Source organism: Cydia pomonella, chromosome 28, assembly GCF_033807575.1.
Source record: "Cydia pomonella isolate Wapato2018A chromosome 28, ilCydPomo1, whole genome shotgun sequence".
Classification (NCBI taxonomy): Eukaryota; Metazoa; Arthropoda; class Insecta; order Lepidoptera; family Tortricidae; genus Cydia; species Cydia pomonella.
The window spans coordinates 7,783,412-7,796,644 of NC_084730.1; the positions used below are offsets into that span (position 1 = coordinate 7,783,412).

The 13,233-nt window shown below is 37.0% G+C and overlaps 1 long non-coding RNA gene across 1 annotated transcript; it reads left to right on the forward strand.

The window, feature by feature from the left end:
* The first annotated feature begins 5,570 nt into the window (after positions 1 to 5,570).
* On the forward strand, positions 5,571 to 7,344 carry LOC133533028 (uncharacterized). Its single transcript, XR_009801786.1, has 2 exons — positions 5,571 to 5,685; positions 7,183 to 7,344. It is a non-coding gene; the product is annotated as an uncharacterized LOC133533028 (long non-coding RNA).
* The last annotated feature ends 5,889 nt before the right edge of the window (positions 7,345 to 13,233 follow it).

Sequence of the window (13,233 nt, forward strand, 5' to 3'; positions counted from 1 at the left end):
ACATTTAACCTCTTGAACGCCAGCGAAGGAATTTGCCGTGCCCCGGACGCCGGCGATCACGGTTATTTAAACGAAATTGAACTTTACGGAGTCGCGCGTTAGTCCCTATTGCATTGGCGAAACTGTCGGCTGTAGCCGTCGTTGGCGTCCTTGGCAAGTATTTCAGATGTCGGCCATAGCCGACGGTGGCGGTCAAAAGGTTAAAGCGTAAAGCGGTAGAAATTTTACAGGTGTCGGTGAAATATCAAAACCACTCCAAATTTTCTCTTAAATGTTCCATGATAGGTGCCGTTAACATATATGCGTTGGAACGTCTGTCAACTTAAGACGAAAGGCGAGGACCTTCCTCCTCTCTGGATATTAACCTGCAAGGCTCGAAACCGGTTTATAAAATACCGGTAAATTATGGTTTACTTCGGTGTTCTTCCAAACTTGTAAGAACGCGAATGTTTTAAGAACTTTATTATTACCTAAAAAACCCGTTTACCGAGCGACGAAACGGCCGGCCGGCCTGGTAGTGTGCCACGTAAACAGACACCGACATAGGAAGAAACCGTTTTTTATTGCTCTAAACCGGTTAATTTGACACGAACTGTTCTCATAAAAACGTTTAAAAATAACGGTTATTCGAGCGAAACCGGAATTAAAAGGTTTTGCGGCAAGTACATGATAACGGTTTGGTAATTTAACCGGTTTACGAACCTTGATATTAATATTATTGAAAATATTTGGACACAATATCTTGTGTATCAACCACAGCTATGCCCCTACATCTGATTTTTTTCGATTTTTTTAATTATTATAAAAGTAATTTTAAAAAATGTATGAAATCCTTTTTTCGCTTCTAATTTTTACAATAATCTAAAAAAAGCAAACATGTGCATAGCTATGATTAATATACATTAAATTGTGCATAAATATTTTCCACAACGTCAATATCCAAAGAGGAAAATGGGGAGTACGTTTGTATGGAAAAATAACCGTCCTCTTTCCTCTTAAGGCCTCAATCGAAAACTTAATCTTATTATGCTCCCAATAAGGAGCGTGCAACTGTAGACAGCAGCACAGGAGCCCCCTATTCATTGGCGCGAAGAATAATGTCAAGTTTCCAGTTTTAGATTTAAGCCACTAGATGGCAGACCCTGCTATGTGAAATAGAGCCGGCGTGCCGCGTGAATTGTTTTCGCTTTCGATTTAGTTCACGAGATGGCAGACCCTCCATCACACACGGTCTCTATATCATAAAATTTAATGACACATGTGGAAATGCCACCTTGAGATAATATCACATGTAATACCACGTCAATTATTATCATACAGACTATTGAAACAGAAACCCTTCCATATGGATTTGCCGAAAAAAGGTCAACATTATACATACACACATTACATATTTCAGCCTGTACATTCTGATTTTGTTTATTTTTATGTTTTTGTCCGCCATCTGTCTCATTTTAAATGTACTAACCTCTGTGCATGACACCTATGATTAGTTCCACTACTCGCCACAAGATGGCGGTAATGTCGTGTAAATGCTAACAAACGTGAGCTTGCGTTTACTCCGCGCAAACTGAATTAGAAATAGAGGTGGATTGTCAAAGAAATTTTTGTAGCACAGTTAATTCATTCATCTTACGGGGAATTTTCCAAAGATTGTGGCTCTGTGGAAACGATGCCGCCATACCTTTGTCCTTTGATCTATTATATGGCGCCATTTTTTGATATTTAACAAATGAAACACATATCAGTAAAAGGTTAAGGATCAAAGTCAAATGGCGTTCTATAAGTATTAATCATGTGTCAAAACATTTCAGTAAATTAACTGTGGCTACAAAGTTTTCTTTGACAATAAAACAATTTCATTAGTTTCTCAAGCCGCCGCTGGCGCTAGCGGTACTCATAAATCCGCTACCTTACGCTAGATGTCGACTACAAAAGTAGTAATAAGCGTTTGGAAAGAAAACTGATGTATGGAGTGAGCACACTATGTACTTTTTATTTCTCTATAGATGGCTACGTTTATAATATATACGAAATATAAGAAGCGATTTTGAAAACATCAAATGATTGTTTTGATGATTTTGAATGAGTGATGAATGAATGAGTGATGAATGAATGAATGATGAATGAATGAATGGGCGAGAATATGGTAAAGTTACGATATTTTATAGCTTTAAAGCGTCCGGTAAACGGCGGAAATGGTCTGGCAATGTTGATTATCTTTTTTTTACAATATTTTCTAAAACATACATTAAAATCAACCATGAGAACTTTAGAAAAATTAGTATTATTTGTACCAACCTTTAGCACCTTGTACCGGACAAATGGCCGTCGGGCCAATATAGCAAGTATGCAGACATTAATAGTACATTACGATACAAGTGCGTAAAAATAGGAAATTCGAAACGAGTGGCGATAAATTAAAACACGACCGAAGGGAGTGTTTTAAATCGACACGAGTTGCGAATTACCTATTCGCACATGTATCGTACAACGTTTACAGTACATATGGCCCTTTAAATGTTCGACACAGTAACGTAATATGCTACTTCTCGCACTAGTGCTATAAAGTAGCCCCATATGTACTGTAAAAGTACATACTAACACTAAGTATATTATCCGATACATTTTATTCATGAGAAAATAAGTAAAGCCTGGCGGCTCTGGGATCTTGCTCTAATACTTTTGTTAGTCTGATCCATACAACACGTATCCATACAAATGTATACACCCACACAACCCTCATTCAACTTGTATGTTTAAAAATGACAAAGTAAACAAATAACAATATTTTTCTTAACATTTAGCTAAGTACCTCATTAACTAACTCCTTTAAAACAGGCCACAGCCTCCCTAACTCGAGAACCACTGATCCTCATAATTATTCCTCAAAATTAAACAGTAAAAAACGTCTGTCACGAAACATAAAAGCCCTCGGTCAAATCTAGCGTAAACCAAAAATAATTGTCCAATAATTGCTATAAAAAACTCCCTTGGTACGTAATTTGACACCGTTCACCCTTTGTTCAAGCGTCCATGTTACGTTGATCTCCCCTAAGCTTGTATACGTGAAACGAGAAACGTCTTAAGTTCAAGGTTGATTCACGAAAGATAGCACGAATGGATTGAACGAACCTTCATTGTATGATGAGTGCATGACACCTGGGGACCGATTTTTGAATTTCGAGCACTCGAAAATCTGTGGAAAACAGCGAAATGTTATTTTTGAATTACGAGCAATAGAAATTGGGAATCGAGTGGTATTGACCACTCGTTTTCAATTCCATTAGGAGAATTTAAATGCCTAGTAGTGGAGATATTATTGAACAAAATACACGAAATCGAGTGGACGGAATTCAAAATCGGCCCCCTGTATTGGTATAAAATCAAGCCTACCACGTAAACCGAAATTCGCAAATTGCGGGGATCTTTCTCTTTTACTCTCACTAAGACGTAATTAGAGTGACAGAGAAAAATGTCGGCAATTGACGAACTTCGACTGTCGCGGTTATCGCCCTGAGCCATCGTTTGCATGTCATAGACATGTAGATATTTTCATTCATTCATTCATTCCATTCGTGTCAGGGCTATAACCGCGAAAATCGAAGTTCGTCAATTGCGGACATTTTTCTCTGTCACTCTAAGTACGTCTTAGTGAGAGTAAAAGAGAAAGATCCCAGCAATTTGCGAATTTCGTTTTTCGCGGTAAGCCCCCAGCTCTTTTGAAGTGACCAGCGACCGTGTATGTGTGAGGGCCTTTGGCGTTTAAGGCTATTTACATTTGAGGTTATGTTAGTGAGTCTGTGAAAATCGAAAGATGTGAGAGATCTAGATATGCTGGCTAGTTAGTGTGTAAGCCCAATTATCTGCGAATAGTGTCGCATTCTCCGCTTATCTGTCAGTTTGAAAACAAACCCGAGATTCTTAGGTTAGTTTTTAAGAGTTGATTTTTGGTTAGGATGAATGTTTTTAAATCGAATTTTCAAGTTTATGACTGAGGATTGTTTTCCTTTTTTATGTTTTCATGTCTATTTTTTGCCATAAAACCAAAACAGATTGACGGATTAAAAGTTGTCAATAAGTGTCGTTAGACTAATTTTCATTTTATTGTAGGATACGTTTTTATATACCTATTTATATTCTTATATAAATCTGAGAAAATAACACATTTACGCCCTTTCTACTATTTAATCTTATGTTTTAAGACAAGAGGATCAAGAGGTATTTATTGGTTTCATAGGATTAGTCCTTCATATTTTATATGATAAAGTATCACCTACACAGTTAATGTAGTACAGTCGCGATCATATATATCGGCGCGGCCAAAGTGCTCAAAAATATCTGATCACGCCTCTATTGATAAGGCGTTAGAGTGCGTGTTCAGATATTTGTGAGCACCTTGGCCACTTTGATATATCTGATGGTGACTGTGGTATATGTGTCCAATATAGAGTAGGCACAGACTTATTGTTACCTCCAAGTATGATATTTTTTCGAATTCTCTTCTTCTCTTCTTCCTCGCGTTGTCCCGGCATTTTGCCACGGCTCATGGGAACCTGGGTCCGCTTGACAACTAATCCCAAGATTTTTTTGATATTTTTTTTTGATATTTTTTCGAATTATATAGTATATATAAGTATAAGTAGGTACATATGCTAAAAAACTAATATAAATGCCACCGTATATATTATATCAAAATGAATCAATGAGTCGGTATCATACAACTATTAATGAAATAACCGTCATTCATTTAATCTTTAAAGACGTAAAGGGATTTATTTTCGACTTATGTCGTCGCTCGGATGCTTACGTCAATTAAGTGCGCTTATCCTACCCGCCGCTAGATGGCGCTCCCATGTGGCTTGTTACTGATGACATGGAACGACCCTTTACAGCTTATGTTACAAAATGATACAATGGCTCCATTAATAAGGAATGTTTTTAAGGCGAATCGGCGACTTTTAAACATAGGATTTTTCAAACTCGATGGGTACGGTAACATGTCTCGTCTCATAATTTATAATTAATAACCTAAAAACCTGTTTGTACGCAAACCTGTTTGATAAATATTTACTAGATACTCGTATGATTGCCAATTTCATATTTCCAAATACAATAGCGTAAAATTACTCTAGATCTTTAGATCACAGATGCCAGTCAGTATGACAATTTGACCCAGATTTTTGTCATGGCAATTGAAATGATCGTTTTTAGGCAAAAGTTTAATTATAGAAACAATATGACTTTAGACTCTGATTTCTAAAAGGTAGATTGGTAGATATTTGTTACTAAATACAAAAATACATACCTACCTGATGATGTGATGAGCATGGATATTTGTTCCTGAGTCATGGGTGTTTTCTATGTATTTAAGTATTTATACGTATTTATATATTATATATATCGTTGTCTAAGTACCCTCAACACAAGCCTTATTGAGCTTACTGTGGGACTTAGTCAATTTGTGTAATATTCTCTTTTTTTTTATACCTATATGTTTTTGGAGCTTCAAAAATGGAAATGAAAAAGTTCACGAGAGGTTTTTGACAGTCTTAAAAGTAGAGTAGAGATTTGTTAGATGAGTTTCCCAAACGCAGTTATTCCTTGCAGCTAATTTTCTTTTCGCCGTTATTCACAGTCGCAAATTTTCCCACTTTTTTAATTTCCCTGTCTTACTATTTCTCGGTAGCGACTTTTATGATCGCATTTGTTCACAAACGCATTTTTTCACTTTCGTTTTATTACTCTGTAGTATAGTTTTTTGCTCGCAATATTTTCCAAAACGAATTTTTTACATGCTTGAATTTGTTTACAAACGCGTTTTTTTACATTCCTTTTATTACTCTGTAGTATATTTGTTGCTCGCAATATTTCCCTAAAACAATTTCTAACATGCTCGAATTTGTTTACAAACGCGTTTTTAGGGTTCCGTAGTCAACTAGGAACCCTCATAGTTTCGCCATGTCCGTCTGTCTGTCTGTCTGTCTGTCTGTCCGAGGCTTTGCTCCGTGGTCGTTAGTGCTAGAAAGCTGAAATTTGGCATGGATATATAAATCAATAAAGCCGACAAAGTCGTACAATAAAATCTAAAAATTTTTTTTTTAGGGTACCTCCCCTATACTTAGGGTGGGGATGAACTTTTTTTTTTTGCTTCAACCCTACAGTGTGGGATATCGTTGGAAAGGTCTTTCAAAACTAATAGGGGTCTTCAACAAACATTTCTTGATAAAGTGAATATATTCGGAGATAATTGCTCCTAAAGAAAAAAAAATGTGTCCCCCCCCCTCTAAATTTGAACCATAGGTCCAAAAAATATGAAAAAAATCTTGGAAGTAGAGCTTAAAAAAGACATTAAATGAAAACTATAGCGGATATGATCAGTTTAGCTGTTTTTGAGTTATCGCAAAAAGTTTCCCCTTCATAGTAAAAAGACTTACTTTCATTAGGTACTGATTATGCAAATTTGCCTATTTGTTTAACTCGGGTGAAAGGTACCGTTTCATCCCTTGGTTAACAATTACTATACTTTAAGCTCCAGTTTAGCTTATTGTGACGGAAGAGTAACTACGGAACCCTACACTGAGCATGGCCCGACATGCTCTTGGCCGGTTTTATTTTATTATTGTAATAATTAGGAGCAAAAAACAGATTTCATAAAAAATAAAGATAAATCTATTATATATATTGCAGATAAATAAGATATGTCAAAAAAGCGGGAATTTTTCACTCGCTCACTAATCTGAGCAAATAATGTAGCCGCGTTTAGTAGAATATTAGTGATATTAGTAATTTTCGGAATATCCCGATTTTCGGAATTAGCCGAGTGTACCTTACATTAAAAGATTAATATGGGTGCTACACAATTTTTTTTAAATATTGTGATTATTTTTACATAAATACAAATTCGACTTTTTTCAAATTATATATAATATATCCCCCCCCCCCCCTTCTCCCCTCTGGTAGCTGGTCGCGGACATTAAAATAACACGACAAGACGAAAAAACGGAACAGTGAGAAAACTATTAGGAAATATGGCTACGGGTGAAAAAACAGAAAAAAAACACAAAACGAAACAAAAATAATTTATAAATTAACTGCAGGTTAAAAGTCAGACAAAAAAAATATCAGAAACAGAAGCAAAGCGACTGTTAACATAAGCTGCAGAGGAAAAATTTACTGCAGGTTAAAATTCAGACAAAAAAATATCAGAAACAGAAGCAAAGCGACTGTAAAAATAAGCTGCAGAGGAAAAATTAACTGCAGGTTAAAATTCAGACAAAAAAATATCAGAAACAGAAGCAAAGCGACTGTAAAAATAAGCTGCAGAGGAAAAATTAACTGCAGGTTAAAATTCAGACAAAAAAAAATCGGAATCAGAAGCAAAGCGACTGTAAAAATAAGCTGCAGAGAAAAAAAGTGTTTAGGATAATCGCTTTCGGGAAAAAATGCGAAAAGAAAATTAGCTGCAAGGAATAACTGCGTTTGGGAAACTCATCTAACAAATCTTTAAAAGATAAGACAACGCATTTACTGCAATCATATTACATAAAATTACATAATATGTACCCTGCAAGGACCCAGCAATCTTATAACTAAATAACAAACTAGAGCAAAGATTTACTCAAAATTTTAAAAAAATCGGACATATTTCACCTTTCCATACAAATGTAGTTTCGTTCTCATTTTAAAACTACGTGTTGGATTGTAATGAAACTTTGCAAATATAATTCCATGATTCTAGTCCTGTCTTTCTTTTTCCTCGCGTTGTCCCGGCATTTTGCCACGGCTCATGGGAGCCTGGGGTCCACTTGACAACTAATCCCAAGATTTGGCGCAGACACTAGTTTTTACGAAAGCGACTGCCATCTGACCTTCCAACCCAGAGGGTAAACTAGGCCTTGTTGGGATTAGTCCGGTTTCCTCACGATGTTTTCCTTCACCGAAAAGCGACTGGTAAATATCAAATGATATTTCGTACATAAGTTTCGAAAAACTCATTGGTGCGAGCCAGGTTTGAACCCGCGACGTCCGGATTGCAAGTCGCACGCTCTTACCGCTAGGCCACCAGCGCTTCTTCATGATTCTAGTCCTGTAATCAGTTTATATAGCTCCAGTTTATAAGACAAACGAAATAGAGCAAAAACAAGTTTTGTATGAAAAACTTATATTAACTGTATTTTTTTAAGTACGGCTAATCTGAGGCCACGTAAACTGATTACAGGACAAGATATACCTTATCCTATTGTAAGTACTAAGTTTCAGAGAAATCCAGCAAGTCGTTATGAGAGCGTAACTATGTAGGACTCAAAGGACTCGAGTCTTAATTTGAATTTCAGCTCTAAATCTAGTTTGCTGGATTGATTAGTTGATTTAGCTTTATATTGAAATAGAAATTGAACTATTTATTTCAGGTATTTTACCCATATATGTAAGATTAGTTACAAATTTTCTTTAAGACTATGTTAGTAACTTAGTATCCACAGTATAATTATTTAAATAATTACAGTCACAAATAAATAAATAAATTAAAATTGTTATTAAATAATGAACTAGTATGATATATCAATTAAATTAATATCACAATTAAAATCAAGTTCAAATTAAAATTAAAATCACATTAAATAGAGTATAAAAATAAAATGTCAGCAGCATGTCATAAACCCATATGAATGTCATTCCATTTCTGCACAAAAGGACAGTCAAATTTGGATGATAATGCATTCAGGAGCGCGCCGGGGCCGCCTGACAACCTGCGCATGAGAGACGCCACTCTCTTGCGGGTGATGGCATGGAACCCGCCGGTGCGTGCGTCCGCAAACATACCCGATGCCGGGGCAGCCGCAGCAGGGTCCTGAATGCATTATTATATTGTATGCGCAGGACATAATATGACCGCTGTGTATAATTCGTCCATAGGCTACAGGTGTAAAATGACTGGCAGAATATTTAGTTATAAAAATAAGAGCGATCTTTAATCATCATATACTCCTTCCTTGCCGTATCCGGCAATGGCGACTCCATCAACAATTCTTATCCGGATTATGAAATGCCCTTATGTGGCTCGCAAAGCCAAACTTTGTTTTGAAGATGCGGTCACACGATGCGCAATGGAGTTGTTTGTTGTGGAGTTGTTGTGGAGACAAGGTACCGAACACGGAAGTTTTACGTCGCGTCGGGATGCCTGGTATTGAAGCACTGATCATGAAGCATCAGCTAAGGTGGTGTGGCCATGTCGTGCGTATGGAGAGTGAGAGACTGCCCAAAGCAATTTTCTACTCGGAGCTCTCTTGTGGAAAGCGGAAGCAGGGGGTCCAATACCTGCGACATAAAGACGTTCTCAAACGCCACCTCGTCGCTTGCGGGATACCGACTGACTGCTGGGAGGGCATTGCATTGCAAAGATCGGAATGGCGTTCTAGTCTTCACAAGAAAGTAGCTCAATTTGAGCAGCAGCGTCTGGAAGACCTTGATGTTAATCATCATAGGTAGGTATTAAAACAACTTACGACTCTATATGTGACATTATCTATGAAAAGGGACCTTATTGTCGGTGGCGCTTACGTCATTATCGACGATGCTCCCATATTATAAACAACGCCGCGTACGCAGTGCGGCTTAAGCGCCATCGACATGAAAGGTCCCTTTTCATAGATAATGTCACATATGTGAAATGAAATAAAACAGTTGAAACGATTTAATTTCTTAAGAAAATTGTGTTGTTCAATATTGTGCCGTAGTGCATTGACATTAAGGTTGGTTGTCATAGAACCTGTTGTTTTTGTAAACAAAGCGCTTCCTAAGGATGTTAGAATGGTGACAGCTTGTGACAACCGGTAGGGTTGTCGCTGGTGTCAGAAATGAATAAATAAAAGTAATAATATTATAATGTAATCTATTTATTGACAATAACAATATACATAATGGATATATACAGATGATTTCTATAACTAGCTTATATCTAAAATAGACCCTTGAGGCATTGTACCAAGGATGTTGGCGGCATTTCCTCGTTGTATCGCAATACTGATACGTTACGATTATAATTAGTTAATATTTTAAGTTTAAGTTTGAAATTTAATATTAATTTTTTTTGTTTAAAAGCTTTTATGACTAGCCATGTTGCTTGTTATAAATACAATACAATAGGCCAACCGGCAGACCTATGCCCACAAAAGCTTATGTGATTTGCCAGAATCAATCACAATGATTGGCCAGAAAATATTAGTGTAAATTATTTAAATGGTAAACATATAAAAAAAATAAGGTTCGAATTCAGAACCATGATTTCATGTAGCGTGACGTGACTTACGTGTTTGCGTTAAGTCTCATTTTGTATGGGATTTTGAGTTTCCAACACGTCCCGCTTGGCGCGCTGTTTCCAAATCCCATACAAAATGAGACTTAACGCAAACGCGTACATCACGTCTCGCTATCGAATAGATTTACACTAGGGGTACAGTTTTGACACTTCAGTGACGTGGCGTCCGAGTGTCAGCTTTTGACACGGCGTCAAAAAGGTTAATGTCACTGTCATTATCGAATTCTTCCATGGTACCATAGAGAAATATAAGTAAAGGAAGAGTGGTTACATCATACATCAGTTTTCTTACCATGATGCGAGTTATTTCGTAGTGTACATCGTCAATTACTGCTAATTAACAATAGATGTCGTGACGAACAAAAACTATTTTCAGCTAATATTATAACCGGATTAACTGGAAGTCTATTTTCAACTCCTGCTTGTAATATTAGTTGTAAATTGTTTTAACAATACATTTTTCCTCAGTCGCGTCACTCGTGACATCTTATGTCAAGTAGCGGTACTGATAACTGACTACAATTATAATATAATATGATATGTGTATGGAGTGAGTACTCTATTGTCCCGTAAGCTGATGGTCCCGGGTTCAAATCCTGGTAAGGGCATGTATTTGTGTGATTAGCATGGATATTTGTTCCTGAGTCATGGGTGTTTTCTATCTATTTAAGTATTTATAAATATTTATATATTATATATATCGTTGTCTAAGTACCCTCAACACAAGCCTTATTGAGCTTACTATGGGACTTAGTCAATTTGTGTAATAATGTCCTGTAATATTTATTTATTTATTTTATTTATTTATTGTCACTTATTTCTCTATGCCTCTGCCGAAGCACATGCCCAACTGGGCATAGCGCGGCGCGTGTTTTCTCGTACGTAGCGGTACTGATAAATTCACTACTTGACGTTAGATGTCTACTTCTAAATAGCTCGCGTTTTGGTAAGAAAACTGTTGTATGGAGTTACCATTTCTTTATTTACATTTCTCTATGATGGTATTCATTTACTTTAAAAGACACTGCACCTACTTAATCTTTCTGGTTTAACCCATTGGTTGACTGGTAGAGAATGCTTTAAGGCATTAAGCCCGCCATTTGTACCTTCATGTATTGTGCAATAAAGATTAAATAAATAAATAAATCGTATGACCCAAGTTGTCAGCCCTGCCGCGTACCGCGTTACTCGCGCCACGCGCGCTCCTGCCACTCCTGCACACTTGAGAGGACAGCATCCTTCCACGAGACATGAGAAAGGAAGTATGACGGCTAGACATGCTCCTTAAACCGGACACCACTCTTAGACATAAACCATTTTTGAATGGCGCACCATCTCACAGAGCCGATAAGTTTCTTTGAACACGTAATCGCCAAGGCGTAAGGTACCAAGCTGTAGAGTTTATGTTTGTTTTGTTGTCTATGGTGGAACAGATAATGTAAGCGCTGGTGGCTTAGCGGTAAGAGCGTGCGACTTGCAATCCGGAGGTCGCGGGTTCAAACCCCGGCTCGTACCGATGAGTTTTTCGGAACTGACACTGAAAGAAATGTTTGCATAACTGTAACAAAATTTTGGTTACTGTTTGCACAAAAATTGGGACTTGCGAACTATGTGTTATATGTTACAAAACCGTGTTTGGCTATCAGTGTTCAGGTACTGGGTATACACTACAAAATAAGTTTGTAAATTTATGCAAAGTTTATTTTCTTATAACCGTAGTTTAGTTATTTAGTAAAGTTACAAAACCAGTTCGGCTATCTATTTTTTTCAGTGTATATGTACGAAATATCATTTGATATTTACCAGTCGCTTTTCGGTGAAGGAAAACATCGTGAGGAAACCGGACTAATCCCAACAAGGCCTAGTTTACCCTCTGGGTTGGAAGGTTAGATGGCAGTCACTTTCGTAAAAACTATAGTGCCTACGCAAAATCTTGGTATTAGTTGTCAAGGGGGTCCGGCTCCTATGAGCCGTGGCAAAATGCCGGGACAACGCGAGGAAGAAGAAGGTAGAAAAGATGAATGGTCGTTGACGTTCTGCCTAAGGAATGCAATCTCCATAGGCAGAACTGTTGCAAAAGTGTCCAGCTGTCAGCTATAATAGTACATTACGATACAAGTGCGAAAAATAGGAAATTCGAAACGAGTGGCAATAAATTAAAACACGACCGAAGGGAGTGTTTTATATCGACACGAGTTGCGAATTACTTATTCGCACATGTATCGTACAACGTTTTACAGTACATATGGCCCTTTTAATGTTCGACACAGTAACGTAATATGGTAATTTTCGCATTAGTGCGGTACAGTAGCACCATATGTACTGTAAATAATAGTTCCAAAACTCTCCAGAGTAGCGCTAAAGTAGCTAAAAACCTAGGAGTTATTGACGGAGTAAAGTGCGCTGTCTATGATTTGATTCTTTTTTTCAAATATTCTAGGTATTGTAGCGCCACCTATTTAAGTTTTTTTGACGGACACTTTTTGGTACATGGAGATTTCTGACCTTCCATAGTTCTGCCTTTTCACCGAAGTTTTACTGTCCGAATTTCACTTGCTGATATGATAACGTTTTACTCCGTAAAATTATTGTTATGTAGATTATTATTATGGCATACAACATTTGGAATACATTTATTTTGCCATATCAATAAAATTATTCAATTGAATAAATATTTATTAATACGATAAAGTCTAGTCATTTAACCCTTGAGAGTCAAGATAGGTGCGACGACGAGCGAAGTGAGGAGGAGCGTGTTAGGTGAACTGCGATGGATGGATCCCTTTGTTTGACATAATTATTGAAAGTCATAATGTAATGATAGTCATATTACCATTTAGTCATAACTCTGACACTGTTAACTTTTCAGGAATTTCCTTAGGTTATCCTATAGATAGGTTAGGTTAGGTTTGTTT